At 42.9% G+C, this 17528-nt stretch overlaps 1 long non-coding RNA gene across 1 annotated transcript in view; it reads left to right on the top strand.

The window, feature by feature from the left end:
• Positions 1–812: 812 nt before the first annotated feature.
• The window catches only part of LOC134736001 (uncharacterized), a 327078-nt gene continuing 310362 nt past the window's right edge, over positions 813–17528 (top strand). Inside the window, exon 1 of the long non-coding RNA XR_010119618.1 lies at positions 813–843. This is a non-coding gene — a long non-coding RNA (uncharacterized lncRNA). The remainder of the gene's footprint in view (positions 844–17528) is intronic.

The raw sequence follows: 17528 nt of genomic DNA on the forward strand, positions 1-17528 counted from the left end.
TCTGTTCATACTAGAAAACAAATCCAATCTGAAGGGCTGTTTTAAGCAATAAACGTAAAGCTGTAGATATACAAAGGGACACCCAGACTTCATTTTGGAGTTGCTGCTAGAGACAGCTGAATTATTCTGCATAAGAATATTCATATTTGCATAATACATTTATATTTCTCCTGGGAGGACAGGAGCAAAAGGAAAAGAAAAGGGAAAAAAGCCACCAAGAGAGAAAAAGGAAACTGAGCCACATGGTAGGAGACTAGAGCTTGGGTTGCAGAAATGGCTGAGGGACTCTGAAGGACAGAGGTGGCTACCACTTTATTTGAAGTTGTTTGCATGCCTGTAGTAAAGATCTCTCCATATCCCCTATGCTTCAGTAAAATATGCTGTTTGTTTGAGTCAACATAGTGTAGAACAGAATCAGCACATACACCATAGTGAGAAGATCTTAAAATAAAACAGACTCAGCAATGTCCAGAGCTCAGAGCTAGAGGGAACATCATTAACATTAGCACCCTGGAAACTCACAGCTTGAAAAGAGCTTCGGACTGCCCATAATCTCTAGGATGGAAGTTCTAGCTAATCTTATCTAGATTTTAAGGATGATGAGGGTAATCCTAGTTGACTTCTAGTTTACATATGTATAGGATTTTCCTAAAGTGAAATGCAAAAGCAACAGGAGCTAGGAAGTTTTCCAATCCAATTTTGTTGCCATAGGCCTCTGGACTATATTTTTCCTTTTCTTCTTTATTTAAAATATTTTTCTGTTTTCCTAGTTTTTCTGTTTTCCCCTCTCACTCAAGGCTGGAAATGGTAAATTGCAAAAAAAAAAAAAAAAAAAAAAAAAAGGTACAGTAATTCCAATCCCAGCTAGATCACGCTTACAATCTGCAATCTGAGATTTATGATGAAAGAAAACTGATCAACGTATAAGAATATTGCAAGCCATATGCCAGTGTCAGGCGGCAAAGCTGAACTGCGCTATCAATTAGAACATTCTAATACTCAGTTATGAAGACTGACACCTTGGAAGTAATTAAATACTGGATATTTTTAGGTAATTGCTGTTGCAGGAACACACAACCTGTGCATTTGGGAGACCGAAGGCTTGATAGTGGCTTCTTCCTCGGAGGCTGTACTATCTTAATTGTCCCTAATCACTTCAACACCTGTGGTGTTTTGTGATTGCCTCAAGCATAGCAATAGGTCAAACATGAACCAAGGGGGAACTATTGCCTTATTTTTTTCCTTGCTAAGTATCATGAAAAGCAGCAGGTGCATATTGGAATATCAGACTAAACCACAATGACAGAAATAACTCATTGACATGCCAGATTCCCATTAAGAGTATATACTGCTACAGCTAATTTCCTATGGCTAGTAGGGGATTCTAGGAGGCAATAATCATTCTGTCAAGATGCTAAAATTGTCCAAGATGTCTTTCTAGCAGAAAAAAAGAGAGAAAATCTTAGCTAATTATTATTTAGTTAGCATATCAGTAGTGTATGTCCCCACCATGTCAGTCATCAAGCCCTAAGCCACACATTGTAGGGGCAACAGAAAGGGCTTAATACCAATAACAAAGAATTCACAGCAGCACTTTTGCATAGAATCAGGATTGTCAAACTAGAAGCAGCCTTAGGAATCAGCTGCCTGCGTGTTTCTCAGCTTGATCTACACATTGAAATCACCTGGGAGCTTTTAAAAACTGCCTGGGATTCAACTTCAATTAATCAAATTAAAATTTGGGGGGGAAGGGGTCTCTGGATATTGATGTATTTTTAGAGCTCCCCAGGCAATTCTGATATGCAGTCAAAGTGGAGAACCACTTATTCATCTAACTCCCTAATGTTACAGGTTAGAGATCTGAGACCCACAGAGAAGAAATGCTTTATCCAAGGTCATACACTGCGTGGCAATTCTAGACCTAGAATTAATCCTCTGGACTCTCAGTGGGTGCTCTTTTTCCCTTAATGAAATGAGGCTTCCAATTCAAGGAACTGAGATTTAGAGAAGTAAAGAACTTGCTCAAGGTCACACAGCTTGTGGCAGAACTGAGATTTGAACCCAGGCAGTCTGATTACACAGTCTGTGCATTTAGCCGCTACAGTGTTTATATCCCAAAACAAAGCTGATCAACAGGATCAGGCTTAGTACCAAATGATACGGAGACCAGCAGTGCTAGAGGAATGCAGAGAAGGAGGAGGCTAAATCTGAGCAGGACCTAGAGATTCAGGCAGGATTTGGAGAAGCTGACTTGCCAGGTTGAGGGGAGTTGTGGCAAGAGTGATGTCAGTGAAGGTGTAAATATGGGAATCCACAAGGTGTTAGAAGGAAGTCAGTGACAACTTTTTAAAAAATTAATTTCAAACTTAAATGTTGCATGAATAGTACAAAGAACTCCTGTAAATGCTTTATCCAGGTTCAGCAATTTTTAACATTTTGCCTCATTTGCTTTCTCTCTGCCTCTCTCTCTTCTCTGTTACACACACACACACACACACACACACACACACACATTAATCAGCGTTGTTTGGGGATGCAAATAGCATGGTAGCTAAATGTACTGACCATATACATAAATATATATACATACTCATATATATGTCACATATAGAATTTATTATATATAATTAACTGGCATATATAACATAGAAATTTATATATCATGTTTGATATATTTATATATGATTTATTTTTATGAACCTGTTAAAGGTAGATCACATACATAGATTCCCTTTACCCCTTAATACTTCAGTTTGTATCTCCTAAGGATAAAAATATTATTTTAGATAACCACAATACAGTTATTAAATTCAGGAAACTTAACATTGTTATTTTATCTTATCTACAGTCTATACTCTAATTTTTTTCCCAATGATATCAGTTACTGCATTTTTTTTAGCATTCTTTTTTTTCCCATAAGTTATTGGGGTACAGGTGGTATTTGGTTACATAAGTAAGTTCTTTAGTGGTGATTTGTGAGATGTTCGTGCAGTATACACTGCAGTATACACCAAGCAGTATACACTGCATCCTAATTATAGTCTTTTATCCCTCGCACCCTCCCACTCTTCCCCCCAAGTCCTCAAAGTCCATTGTATCATTCTTATGCCTTTGCAACCTTATAGCTTAGCTGCCACATATCAGTGAGAACATACAGTGTTTGGTTTTCCATTCCTGAGTTACTTCACTTAGAAGAAGTCTCCATTCTCATCCAGGTCGCTGTGAATGCTGTTAATTCATTCCTTTTTATGGCTGAGTAGTATTCCATCGTATATATATACAACAGTTTCTTCATCCACTAGTTGACTGATGGGCATTTGGGTTGGTTCCATGATTTTGCAATTGTGAATTGTGCTGCTATAAACGTGCATGTGCAAGTATCTTTTTTGAATAATGACTTCTTTCCTCTGGGTAGATACCCAGTAGTGGGATTGCAGGATCAAACAGTAGTCCTACTTTCAGTTCTTTAATGAATCTCCACACTGTTTTCCACAGTGGATGTATTAGTTTACATTCCCACCAGCAGGGTAGAAGTGTTCCCTGATCACTGCATCCATGCCAACATCTACTGTTTTTTCATTTTGTTATTACGGCCATTGTTGCAGGAGTAAAGTGATATCGCATTGTGGTTTTGATTTGCATTTCCCTGATCATTAGTGATGTTGAGTATTATTTCATATGTTTGTTGGCCATTTGTATATCTTCTTTTGAGAATTGTCTATTCATGTCCTTAGCCCACTTTTTGATGGGATCGTTTGTTTGTTTCTTACTGGCTTGTTTGAGTTCATTGTAGATTCTGAATATTAGTTCTTTGTCAGATGTATAGATTGTGAAGGTTTTCTCCCACTCTGTGGGTTGTCTGTTTACTCTGCTGACCGTTCCTTTTGCTGTGCAAATGCTCTTTAGTTTAATTAAGTCCCAACTATTTATCTTTGTCTTTATTGCATTTGCTTTTGGGTTCTTGATCATGAAATCCTTGCCTAAGCCAATGTCTAGAAAGGTTTTTCCAATGTTATATTCTAGAATTTTTATAGTTTCAGGTCTTAAGTCCTTAATCCATCTTGAGTTGATTTTTGTATAAGGTGAGAGATAAGGATCCAGTTTCATTCTCCTACATGTGGCTAGCCAATTATCGCAGCACCATTTGTTGTAAAGGGTGTCCTTTCCCCACTTTATGTTTTTGTTTGCTTTGTTGGAGATTAGTTGGCTGTAAGTATTTGGGTTTATTTCTGGGTTCTCTATTCTTTTCCACTGGTCTATGTGCCTATTTTTATAACAGTACGATGCTGTTTCGGTGACTGTGGCCTTATCGTATAGTTTGAAATCAGGTAGTGTGATGCCTCCAGATTTGTTCTTTTTGCTTAGTCTTGCTTTGGCTATGCGGGCTCTTTTTTTTGTTCCCTATGAATTTTAGAATTGTTTTTCTAATTCTGTGAAGAATGACAGTGGTATTTGATGGGGATTGCATTGAATTTGTAGATTGCTTTTGTCAGTACGGTCATATTCACAATATTGATTCTACCCATCCATGAGCATGGGATGTGTTTCCATTTGCTTGTGTCGTCTATGGTTTCTTTCAGGAGTGTTTTGTTTCCTTGTAGAGGTCTTTTGCCTCCTTGGTTAGGTATATTCCTAAGTATTTTATTTTTTGGCAGCTATTGTAAAAAGGGTTGAGTTCTTGATTTGATTCTCAGCTTAGTCACTGTTGGTGTATAGGAGAGCTGCTAATTTGTGTACATTAATTTTGCATCTGGAAATTTTGCTGAATTCTTTCATCAGTTCTAGAAGCTTTTTGGAGGAGTCTTTTAGGGTTTTCTAGGTATACAATCATATCATCAGCAAACAGCAACAGTTTGACTTCCTCTTTACCGATTTGGATGTCTCTATTTCTTTCTCTTGTTTGATTGCTCTGGCTAGGACTTCCAGTACTACAGTGAAGAAGAATGGTGAGAGTGGGCATCCTTGTCTTGTTCCAGTTCTCAGAGGGAATGCTTTCAAATTTTCCCCATTCAGTATTATGTTGGCTGCAGGTTTGTCATAGATGGCTTTTATTACATTAAGGAATGTCCTTTGTATGCCGATTTTGCTGAGAGTTTTAATCAGCAAGGGATGCTGGATTTTGTCGAATGCTTTTACTGCATCTATTGAGATGATCACATGATTTTTGTTTTTAATTCTGTTTATGTGGTGTATCTCATTTACTGACTTGTGTATGTTAAACCATCCCTGCATCCCTGGCATGAAACCCACTTGATCATGGTGGATTATCTTTTTGATATGTTGTTGGATTCAGTTATTTAGTATTTTCTTAAGGATTTTAGCATCTATGTTCATCAAGGATATCCATCTATAGTTTTGTTTTCTGGTCATGTCCTTTTCTGGTTTTGGTATTAGGGTGATGCTGGCTCTATAGAATGAATTAGGGAGGGTCCCTTCTTTCTCTATCTTGTGGAATAGTGTCAAAAGGATTGGTACCAATTCTTTGAATGTCTGGTAGAATTCTGCTGTTAATCCGTCTGGTCCTGGACTTTTTTGTCGGTAATTTTTTAATTACCAATTCAATCTCGCTGCTTGTTATTGGTCTGTTCAGGGTATCTAATTCTTCATAATTTAAGTTAGGAAGATTGTATTTTTCCAGGAATTTATTCATCTCTTCTAGGTTTTCTAGTTTATGTGCATAAAGGTGTTCATAGTAGCCTTGAGGGTTCATTTGCAATTCAGTGGTGTCAGCTGCACTATCTCCTATTTTGTTTCTTACTGAGGTTATTTGGATTTTCTCTCTTCTTTTATTGGTTAATCTTGCTAATGGTCTATCAATTTTATTTATCTTTTCAAAGAATCTGCTTTTGGTTTCATTTATTTTTTGTATTTTTTTTGTTTCAATTTCATTTAGTTCTAATCTGATCTTGGTAATTTCTTTTCTTCTGCTGGGTTTTGGTTTGGTTTGTTCTTGTTTCTCTAGTTCCTTGAGATGTGACCTTAGAATGTCAGTTTGTGCTCTGTCAGTCTTTTTGATGTAGGCTTTGGGGCTATGAACTTTCCTTTTAGCACCACCTTTGCTGTATCCCCAAGGTTTTGATAGGTTGTGTCATTATTGTCATTCAGTTCAAATATTTTTTTAATTTTCATCTTAATTTCACTTTTGACCCAATGCTCATTCAGGAGTAGGCTATTTAATTTCCATGTATTTGCACGGTTTTGAAGGGTTTTTTTGGAGTTGATTTCCAGTTTTATTCCACTTTAGTCTGAGAGAGTGCTTGATATAATTTTAATTTTCTTAAATTTATTGAGGCTCATCCCATGGCCTATCATATGGTCTATCTTGAAGAAAGTTTCATGCGCTGTTGTATAGAATGTGTATTTTGTGGTTGTTGGGTGGAATGTTCTGTACATATCTGTTAAGTCCATTTGTTCCAAGGCATAGTTATATCCATTTTTCTTTGTTGACTTGCTGTCTTGATGACCTGTCTAGTGCTGTCAGTGGAGTATTGAAGTTCCCCACTATTATTGTTTTGCTGTCTATCTCATTTCTTAGGTCTGTTAGTAATTGTTTTGTAAATTGGGAGCTCCAGTGTTAGGTGCATATATGTTTAGGATTGTGATATTTTCCTGTTGGACAAGGCCTCTTACTATTATATAATGTTCCTCTTTGTCTCTTTTAACTGCTGTTGCTTTAAAGTGGTTTTATCTGATATAAGAATAGCTACCCCTGCTCGCTTTTGGTGTCCATTTGCATTAATGCCTTTTTCCACCCCTTTACTTTAAATTTATGTGAGTCCTTATGTGTTAAGTGAGTCTCCTAAAGGCAGTAGATAGTTGGTTAGTGAGTTTTTATCCATTCTGCAGTTCCGTATCTTTTAAGTGGAGCATTTAGGCCATTTACATTCAATGTTAGTATTGAGATATGAGGTACCATTGCATTCATCACGCTATTTGTTGCCTGTGTACCTTTTTTGTTTTTGCTTTTTAACTTGTATTTTTGCTTTATATATCCTGTGTGATTTATGCTTTAAAGAGGTTCTGTTTTGATGTGTTTCCAGGATTTGTTTCAAGATTTAGAGCTCCTTTTAGCAGTTCTTGTAGTGGTGGCTTGGTAGTGGTGAATTCTCTCCGCATTTGTTTGCCTGAAAAAGACTGTATCTTTTCTTCAAATATGATGCTTAGTTTCACTGGATACAAAATTCTTGGCTGATAATTGTTTTGTTCGAGGAGGTTGAAGATAGGGCCCCAATCTATTCTATCTGGTAGGGTTTCTGCTAAGAAATCTGCTGTTAATCTGATAGGTTTTCCTTTATAGGTTACCTGATGCTTCTGTCTCACAGCTCTTAAGATTCTTTCCTTCGTCTTAACTTTAGATAACCTGATGACAATGTGCCTAGGCAATGATCTGTTTGCGATGAATCTCCCAAGTGTTCTTTGTGCTTCCTGTATTTGAATGTCCAGGTCTCTAGCAAGGCCAGGGAAGTTTTTCTTGATTATTTCCCCAAATATGTTTTCCAAACTTTTAGATTGCTCTTCTTCCTCAGGAACATCGATTATTCTTAGGTTTGGTTGCTTAACATAATTCCAGACTTCTTGGAGGCTTTGTTCATATTTTCTTATTCTTTTTTCTTTGTCTCTGTTGGATTGGCTTAATTCAAATACCTTGTCTTCGAGCTCTGAATCCCTTTCTTCTACTTGTCCAATTCTATTGATGAGACTTTCCAGAGAATTTTGCATTTCTATAAATGTGTCCATTGTTTCCTGAAGTTTTGATTGTCTTTTATTTATGCTGTCTATTTCCTTGAATATTCCTCCCTTCACTTCTTGTATCATTTTTGGATTTCTTTACATTTGGCTTCACCTTTCTCTGATGCCTCCCTTATTAGCTTAATAACTAACCTCCTGAATTCCTTTTCTGGTAATTCAGGGATTCCTTCTTGCTTTGGGTCCATTGCTGGTGAACTAGTGTGATTTTTGGGGGGTGTTAAAGAGCCTTGTTTTGTCATGTTACCAGAGTTGGTTTTCTGATTTCTTCTCATCTGGGTAGGCTCTGTCAGAGGGAAGGTCTAGGGCTGAAGGCTGTTGTTCAGATTCTTTTGTTCCATGGGGTGTTCCCTTGATGTAGTACTCTCCCCCTTTTCCTATGGCTGTGGCTTCCTGTGAGCCAAGCTGTAGTGATTATTGTCTCCCTTCTGGGTCTAGCCACCCAGCTAGTCTGCCAAGCTCTGGACTGGTACTGGGGATTGTCTGCACAGAGTCCTGTGATGTGAACTTTCTATGAGTCTCTCAGCCGTGGATACCAGCGCCTGTTCCAGTGGAGGTGGCGGGGGCGGGGGGTGAAATGGACTCTGTGAGGGTTCTTAGCTTTGGTGGCTTAATGCTCTATTTTTGTGCTGGTTGGCATCCTGCCGGGAGGCGGCGCTTTCCAGAAAGCATCAGCTGTGGTAGTATGGAAAGGAACTGGCAGTGGGCAGGGTCCTAGAACTCCCAAGATTATATGCCCTTTGTCTTCAGCTGCCAGAGTGGATAGGGAAGGCCCATCAGGTGGGGGGCAGGGCTAGGTATGTCTGAGCTCAGACTCTCTTTGGGCGGGTCTTGTTGCAGCTGAGTGTTTGGGGTATCTCCCAGATCCTACAAGAGCAGTCCCCTTCCTTCAGCGGGTCTGTGGGTCCTCTCAGGATTGCTGGTTTATTCTTGCAGTTGATCTGGAGCTACAATTCATGATGTGAGCCTCTGCACGCTGCTCTCTACATCCGAGTCGGGGCTGCGATCTAGTCCTGCCTCCCATCTGCCATGATCATATTGTGTCTCTTCAGTTATCACATTTTGGTTCCTCCAGTACAAAAACCAACCTAGCATCATGCATTACATTTAATTATCATGCCCCTTTATTTTCCTTTAATCTCAAATGGTTCTACAGCCTTTCTTTGTCTTTCATAACACTAACATCTTTGAAGAGTATAGGCCTGCTATTTTATAGATCATTCCTCAATTTTGGTTTGTTTGATGTCTCCTTATATTTGGATTCAGGCTATGCATTCCCAGCCAGAAAACTACATAAATGACATGTTCGATTCAGAACATCATATTTAGAGGACACAATATCTACCTGTGACATTGGTTTTGATCACCCAGTCAAGACCTTGTCCAGTTTTTTCACTATATACTCTCTTTCAGTTCATAATTAAAATGCAAGCCATGAAGAAACACTGAAACTATGCATATATCTATTTACTCATCAAATTCTCCCCTGCCATAGTTAGGATTTATTGATGATTCTTGCCTCAAGCCTCTGTACTACGATGGCAGCAAAACGGTGATTTTCAGCTCTACTATTCCTTCCACAGATATCAGTCAGCATTCTACCATAAAAAAGAGCCCTTCCTTCTCATTTGTTTGTTTATCTATTTATTATTGGTGTACACTTTAATGGTTCCTACACCTGCCTGTGCCATTCACAATAGGGACTAGCTAAAATATTATAACAGATGCCTTCAGAGGTTTCAAACATATGCAAAAAGCTTTAGCTTTTGTAAGAGATAAAGAAAGCATGAATATCCAGAGGTAAAGGGAAAAAAAGCTAGTAAACCTATAGAAAATCCTGGTGGTGTGTTAAATCAGACATAATGCCCATTAAATGCAGTTATTTGTGGTAATAAACCCAAAATCCAAACAAAACCACTTTGTTGTTTGCTTGAAAGCACTCTACCTACTTACATGTAGCACCTCAATTTTCAACCACTAGCTCAGCAAGGATTGTTCCAGGAACCTAGTTTTGTCAAAAAAAATTGAATTTAGCTAAATGCATCGTGACAGTTGGATTTCTCACAGCTCCAGAAATAGATATACATTCTTGGGGTGGGTTGGCAGAGAGTGAGGGATTGGACTGCAGGAGGTGGTAATTAATCTGATAAAAATCATTCAAACCGTGAAAAAATTAATCCTGCTGAGATTTCAGGGTGTGCTCACAGTTCAGTTAGGGGTTGTACAAACCACATCAGCCACACTGAGATACTTTAACAATTAAGATCTGATGAGGCCCCGGGGAGACTTTGTCATCTTTAGATTTAAAAATAAGGACTGCAAATCCAAAGAGCACTTTACAGACCAGTAGATTTGGAATTGGGTTTAAACAAGTCATGTGAGGACTATGCACAAAATTTCTTCATTAAAGCATACAGAGAAGGCCATATCTTTTCCCAAGTGTCTTTATTTTTCCTTTTTATTTTACCCCCTTCCTACAGCTGGTCTCAAATGTGAGTTCCTTTGGTCATAGCCAAGTTTGAGCAGGCCAGGTAAATTTTGGATTGCCTTCTGCTGAATCCCTCTCAAAGAGAAGCTCCAAAGCAAGAATTACCTTACACTTTCTGAAACTGAAAATGTCATTTATGGTTTAAAAAGGCCAATACCAACTTTGACTCATGCTGTCTTACAAAGGAGTTTTGTGATACCTAAGATGTAAAAAGCTTTCAGGAAGATGTGATCTGTATAAGAAAATGTTGAAATGCTTTGGAAATATCAATAGTTTATGGGCCTAAGAAGACAGTTTTTTAAAAGATCTCATCCCAGAAAATTCAGAACACATGGCTGATGTAAACATATAAAAAGCAGGGATTTCTCGGCACTTATTTTATCAGACTTTGGTTATATTTTTAAGCTTTTTTGGGAAAGGGACAAATGCTGCTTGTAAGGTCATAATTATAACAGGTTTACACGAAGGGCTCAAGTTTTAAAAACCGAAAGTGAATTTTCTAATTTCAAACTGTATGATGGATCAGTCACTCCATTGAAATGATTCTTTTGCACTAACAAAGCCTGACTTTCTGAGTTCCTCCATGATAAGAACCTTGAACATTTAGTTGGCAACCAAGTAGTGAGTTCATTGCCTTTTGGGGAGAATTTCAGTTTTGGTCCCTGCCAGGTCTAAAACAGAGGAGTACTGGCTGTTGTGCACAAACCACCCACAGGGTGCTTTAAAGAACTCTTGACATGTTGGAGACACAAGATTCAAATTTGCTATTAAGCTGCATAATATTGTTCAATTTCTGAAATGACTTTGTGATCTTTAGAATGATGGGATTTCTCATAGAGCTCTTTGGCCTTGAAACATACTTATTCACAACATTTGTCATATGCAGCGACATTCAACTACAGCAGAGTAAATAGGTTTAAAACCGTGAGTTCCGCCTGCTGGAATGCTTTATCATTATGCCTTGGCATCCTCAAATGCAATAAATGTGGAAATTCGGAATTGAAGGGCTTGATTTCTAGTCTCATTGGCCTCTCTCCCTTTGAATTAATGTGCTGCCATTGAGTTCAGCAATAAAGCACCTCATGCTAACGGAGAGAAAATATCAACTTTCTTCCTGTGCATATGTGAATTTGGCAAAATAGCAGTAAGAAGGCAATATAAAAGTAAAAATGATTTAGCTGTCGTGAATATGAGAAGGTGAATTTAATGCATAACTAACACCCTGCAGAACTTGTGGTTCTGGCATATTGGGGGAGGTAAAACATTAATTGAGTCAAGCTTTGGAAGAAAACCATTTTTCAAGTGATAAAAGCAAAGCAGAATTCCGTATACTTTTCTCAATATAATGTTACATTTAAATCACCTTATCATCATCATCAACAACAAAGAATTGCTGTTTAAAATTTTCTGTTTCTAGTCATGAAAAGCATAGAGAAGGCATTATCTATATTATCCCCATTATTAGCTCGAATGGTCTTGATTGGTTCCTCTCTTCTTCCAGTGTGCTACTCCTGACAGCTGAAGCCATCTGCAGAGTGAGCCACAAGCTCTGAGACCAACTTGTTCCTCATCAAGGAAGAATTGAAGGAACATTAGTTCCAAGGGTCCAGCTGATGATCTTGCTGGCTCCAACCTTGTTTGACAAAAATTTCTCATCATCCGCAACTTTCGTTTCCCCTTCTTCCTTTAAGTTTCAAAACCACACAACCCAGTTGTCAGTTACCAGGCTTCCACCTCACCAAATAGCTTCTTGTGTCCATGTATGCATATTTTCTGCTTCTAAACTATACAGTGCTATTCTCCTCCACCCTTCCAGGATAATTGTGCCCTTGATGGATATTCCTGAGGCTGGCCATTTATCCGAACTGCTTCATGCACTAGTTCTTGCTGGACATGGAGTTGAGTCTGTTGCGGAGTTGGGATCATCCCAACATGCTGGCTTAATTTCCAGTTCCTGATCTCTCTTGCCTGGCCCGTCCTGCTGCCTTCTAACATTTCTAACACCATTTCATATATTCACGACTTTGGGCATAAGCTGGCTTGCATGACCAACTATTTGCCTTATGTATTCTGGGGAAAAGTCACTTCCTAGTTTTTCTTCCTCTACCACCTATTAAACACAATTTCCCTTGTCTTTTTTCCCCAGGCCCTTTTTCTTGCCACCAATCCAAGTTGTGATTTTATTCCCCTGTAAGAATATGAGCTCCATAGGGTCAGAAATCTTGTATCCCCGAAACTTAGCATAGTAGGTACTCAATAACTATTTGCCAAAAAAATAATTTGTTTTAAGCAATTTTGGCATATTTATTTATTTCCTCTCTGTCTCATCCACTGAAAAGATTTTTTTACAATTACAAGCCTAGACCAGCACACAGTGACTGGTATATAATAGGAGCTTAAAGAATGTTGAATGAGTAAAAATAAATTTTTCCAATGAAATACACCTCAGATGGGTAGAAATATGCATTAATATACAAAAGGTTAGAGTAGGTGGCCTAAGAAAGCCTGTATTTCAGGAAAATTACAGGAATGTAAAGTGCATAAAACGTATTTCTAAAATTCCTACAGGTTATCAAAGGCCAGGGCTGGGACAATAGTGTGACAAGCAAGGCACTTCCCTTGGACACAAAATATCAGGGGCAGCAAAAGACTCAGAATTAAGATGACTAGCATTTTAAAGCAATATTTTTTAAAATCAAAATTAATGTAAAAATACATCGTGAACAGAATATAAAAAATTTAAATAAAAATAGTAACAATGTAGTGCCTAGCCATATTAGAGCCTGTGGCAAAATAAAAAAATAGGAAAATTGATTATTATCTATAGCGTCTCCTGACTTCTAAAGATGATGGATCCCAAACAAAAGGTAAAACTAGGTTGCGACATGAGAATGTAAATTGTACAAGCCCAGAGAAAAGTAAAATTACTTTCTATAAGAAAGGGGTAGACGTGGAATAGAATCTAGGAGAGGGCAGGAGGGCAGAGAAGCTGGAGAGACAGGAATATTAGAGGAAAGAGAAAGGGAAAAACCAGGGGAAAATCAGATAGGAAGAAGACTTTGGGTGAGATATATCCAATAAGGGAATCAGATTAAATTTCCCTCTGTTATGCACAATGTAACCCAGTCTTCCATTTCCCCATGAAATATTCAGCAAAATGCACATTTCCCTTCAATGCTTTGGGAAGTGGATTTATTTGGGGGGATGAATGACAGAGTTCCGTGTTTTGTCTCAGGAAAGGCATGGGGCAGGAGCAGAGACTATTCAAGGAGTTTCAAGGAGGATACAGTCTGTTCCTTCTTCATTTAATCAGTCACCAAGTTCTAGCAATGCTACCACTTAAATATTTCTTGATTCTGTCTACTTCCTTATGTCTCTACTGCTACCATCACCTTACCTCCTAACTAATTTAAAAAGTCTCACTTTCCCTGCTCTTCAATTCATGCCCCATGCTGCAGCCAATGAGCTTTCCAAAAATCTCATATCAATCCCACTGCTCCTGGAATAGTCTAAATGCTTCAACATGGCTTCAAAGTCCTTCATGATCTTGCCCCAGTATTATCTTTTACCATACCTCATTATACCCAATGCACCAGATACATGAGACTTCTTTAAGTTTTTTGAGTGAATGAAAGATGATAAAGTAGGAAATATTAAGAAGCATAAAGGTAGCACATAAGAAAACAGTTGCAAATTAAAGAGCTAGACATCAAAATTACAATCATTAAAAGAACAAGGGGATAAAGCCAATCAAGTATAAGATCTGCTTCATCACACCCAAACTCTTCCCAAAGAAATTCATTTGGTTTACGGCACAGTTATCCCTCCGTATCTACAGGAAACTGGTTCCAGGTACCCCCACAGATACCCAAATCCAAGGATGCTCAAGTCTCTGATATAAAATGGTGTGGTATTTGCATATAACCTGCATACATCCTCCTTTATACTTTAAATCATCTCTATATTACTTATAATATCTAATACAAATTAAATGCTACATAAATAGTTGCTATGCTCTATTGGCTTTTTATCTGTATTATTTTTATTTTTATTTTTTTGGAAAGAAATAAGTAAAATTATTTTTATTCACAGATGTCATGATTCTATGTATAGAAAATCCCAAATAATGAACAAGAAAACCATCAGAACTAATAAACAAATTCAGGAAAGTTACAGAGTACAAGGTCAGCTCACAAAAAAAATCAGTTGTGTTTTTGTGCAAGAGCAATGAGCAGTCTGGAAAGGAAATTAAGAAAGTAATTCCATTTTTTTTTTTTTTTTGTATTTTAATTAATTTATTTATTTTTAATTTTTTTTTTAATTAATTTTTTTTGCATACAAAAACAATAAACATTTTCTAAAAATACATACAAACAAAAAGATGCGTATCAAACATATTAGGAAGGTTGCACATGGGAAGTTGGGGAATAGAAATGGGGGTGGGAGTTAAAATAAATGAGAGAGGGACTTTATATGGATCAGTGATAATAACTCAATCCTCTATTTGACAAAGAAGAGGGAGAAGGAAGAGGAAGAAAAAGAAAGTGGGATAAAGGATCAGAAAGGGAGGAAAATAGAAAAAATTAGAGTATGACTCCAGGGTAGACCTGTTTTGTTGTCATTGAGTTGGTTGGTTGGTTTGTCTGTTGTATTCTTCATGTTTCGCCAAGTTGGCCAGACTGGTCTCGAACTCCTAGTCCGAAGTGATCAACCCGCCTCGCCCCCCAGAGTGCCGGGACCACAGGCGTGAGCCACCACGTCCAGCCCCCACATTGCTTCTGGTCTCCATGGTAGACCTCCCAGACGGAGCGGCCAGGCAGAGGAGCTCCTCACTTCTACCCACACACGGGGCGGCCGGGCAGAGGGGCTCCTCACTTCCCAGACGGGGCGGCCAGGCAGAGACGCTCCTCACTTCTTCCCAGACGATAGGTGGCCGGGCAGAGGCGCTCCTCACTTCCCAGACGATGGGTGGCCGGGCAGAGGCGCTCCCCACTTCCCAGACGATGGGTGGCCGGGCAGAGGGGCTCCTCACTTCCCAGACGATGGGTGGCCGGGCAGAGGCGCTCCTCACTTCCCAGACGGTGGGTGGCCGGGCAGAGGCGCTCCTCACTTCTTCCCGGTCGGGGCGGCCGGGCAGAGGCGCTCCTCACTTCTTCCCGGACGGGGCGGCCGGGCAGAGGCGCTCCTCACTTCTTCCCGGACGGGGCGCCCGGGCAGAGGCGCTCCTCACTTCTTCCCGGACGGGGCGGCCGGGCAGAGGCGCTCCTCACTTCTTCCCGGACGGGGCGGCCGGGCAGAGGCGCTGCTCACTTCCCAGACGGGGCGGCCGGGTAGGGGCACTCCTCACTTCCCAGACGGGGCGGCCGGGCAGAGGCGCTCCTCACTTCCCAGACGGGGGGTGGCCGGGCAGAGGCGCTCCTCACTTCCCAGACGATGGGTGACCGGGCAGAGGCGCTCCTCACTCCTTCCCGGATGGGGCGGCCGGGCAGAGGCGCTCCTCACTTCTTCCCGGATGGGGCGGCCGGGCAGAGGCGCTCCTCACTTCTTCCCGGATGGGGCGCCCGGGCAGAGGCGCTCCTCATTTCTTCCCGGACGGGGCGGCCGGGCAGAGGCGCTCCTCACTTCCCAGACAGGGCGGCCGGGCAGAGGCGCTCCTCACTTCTTCCCGGACGGGGGCGGCCGGGCAGAGGCGCTCCTCACTTCTTCCCGGACGGGGCGGCCGGGCAGAGGCGCTCCTCACTTCTTCCCGGACAGGGCGGCCGGGCAGAGGCGCTCCTCACTTCTTCCCGGGCGGGGCGGCCGGGCAGAGGCGCTCCTCACTTCTTCCCGGGCGGGGCGGCCGGGCAGAGGCGCTCCTCACTTCTTCCCGGACGGGGCGGCCGGGCGGAGGCGCTCCTCACTTCCCAGACGATGGGTGGCCGGGCAGAGGCGCTCCTCACTTCCCAGACGGTGGGTGGCCGGGCAGAGGCGCTCCTCACTTCCCAGACGGTGGGTGGCCGGGCAGAGGCGCTCCTCACTTCCCAGACGGTGGGTGGCCGGGCAGAGGGGCTCCTCACTTCCCAGACGGTGGGTGGCCGGGCAGAGGCGCTCCTCACTTCCCAGACGGTGGGTGGCCGGGCAGAGGCGCTCCTCACTTCCCAGACAGTGGGTGGCCGGGCAGAGGCGCTCCTCACTTCCCAGACGGTGGGTGGCCGGGCAGAGGCGCTCCTCACTTCCCAGACGGTGGGTGGCCGGGCAGAGGCGCTCCTCACTTCCCAGACGGTGGGTGGCCGGGCAGAGGCGCTCCTCAGTTCCCAGACGGGGCGGCCGGGCAGAGGCACTGCTCACTTCCCAGACGGGGCGGCCGGGTAGAGGCACTCCTCACTTCCCGGACGGGGTGGCCGGGCAGAGGCGCTCCTCACTTCCCAGACGGGGCGGCCGGGCAGAGGCGCTCCTCACTTCCCAGACGGTGGGTGGCCGGGCAGAGGCGCTCCTCACTTCCCAGACGATGGGTGGCCGGGCAGAGGCGCTCCTCACTTCCCGGACGGGGCGGCCGGGCAGAGGCGCTCCTCACTTCTTCCCGGACGGGGGCGGCCGGGCAGAGGCGCTCCTCTCTTCTTCCCGGACGGGGCGGCCGGGCAGAGGCGCTCCTCACTTCTTCCCGGACGGGGCGGCCGGGCAGAGGCGCTCCTCACTTCTTCCCGGGCGGGGCGGCCGGGCAGAGGCGCTCCTCACTTCTTCCCGGGCGGGGCGGCCGGGCAGAGGCGCTCCTCACTTCTTCCCGGACAGGGCGGCCGGGCAGAGGCGCTCCTCACTTCCCAGACGATGGGTGGCCGGGCAGAGGCGCTCCTCACTTCCCAGACGGTGGGTGGCCGGGCAGAGGCGCTCCTCACTTCCCAGACGGGGCGGCCGGGCAGAGGCGCTCCTCACTTCCCAGACGGTGGGTGGCCGGGCAGAGGCGCTCCTCACTTCCCAGACGGTGGGTGGCCGGGCAGAGGCGCTCCTCACTTCCCAGACGGTGGGTGGCCGGGCAGAGGCGCTCCTCACTTCCCAGACGGTGGGTGGCCGGGCAGAGGCGCTCCTCACTTCCCAGACGGTGGGTGGCCGGGCAGAGGCGCTCCTCAGTTCCCAGACGGGGCGGCCGGGCAGAGGCACTGCTCACTTCCCAGACGGGGCGGCCGGGTAGAGGCACTCCTCACTTCCCGGACGGGGCGGCCGGGCAGAGGCGCTCCTCACTTCCCAGACGGGGCGGCCGGGCAGAGGCGCTCCTCACTTCCCAGACGGTGGGTGGCCGGGCAGAGGCGCTCCTCACTTC

Source organism: Symphalangus syndactylus, chromosome X (assembly GCF_028878055.3).
Source record: "Symphalangus syndactylus isolate Jambi chromosome X, NHGRI_mSymSyn1-v2.1_pri, whole genome shotgun sequence".
Classification (NCBI taxonomy): Eukaryota; Metazoa; Chordata; class Mammalia; order Primates; family Hylobatidae; genus Symphalangus; species Symphalangus syndactylus.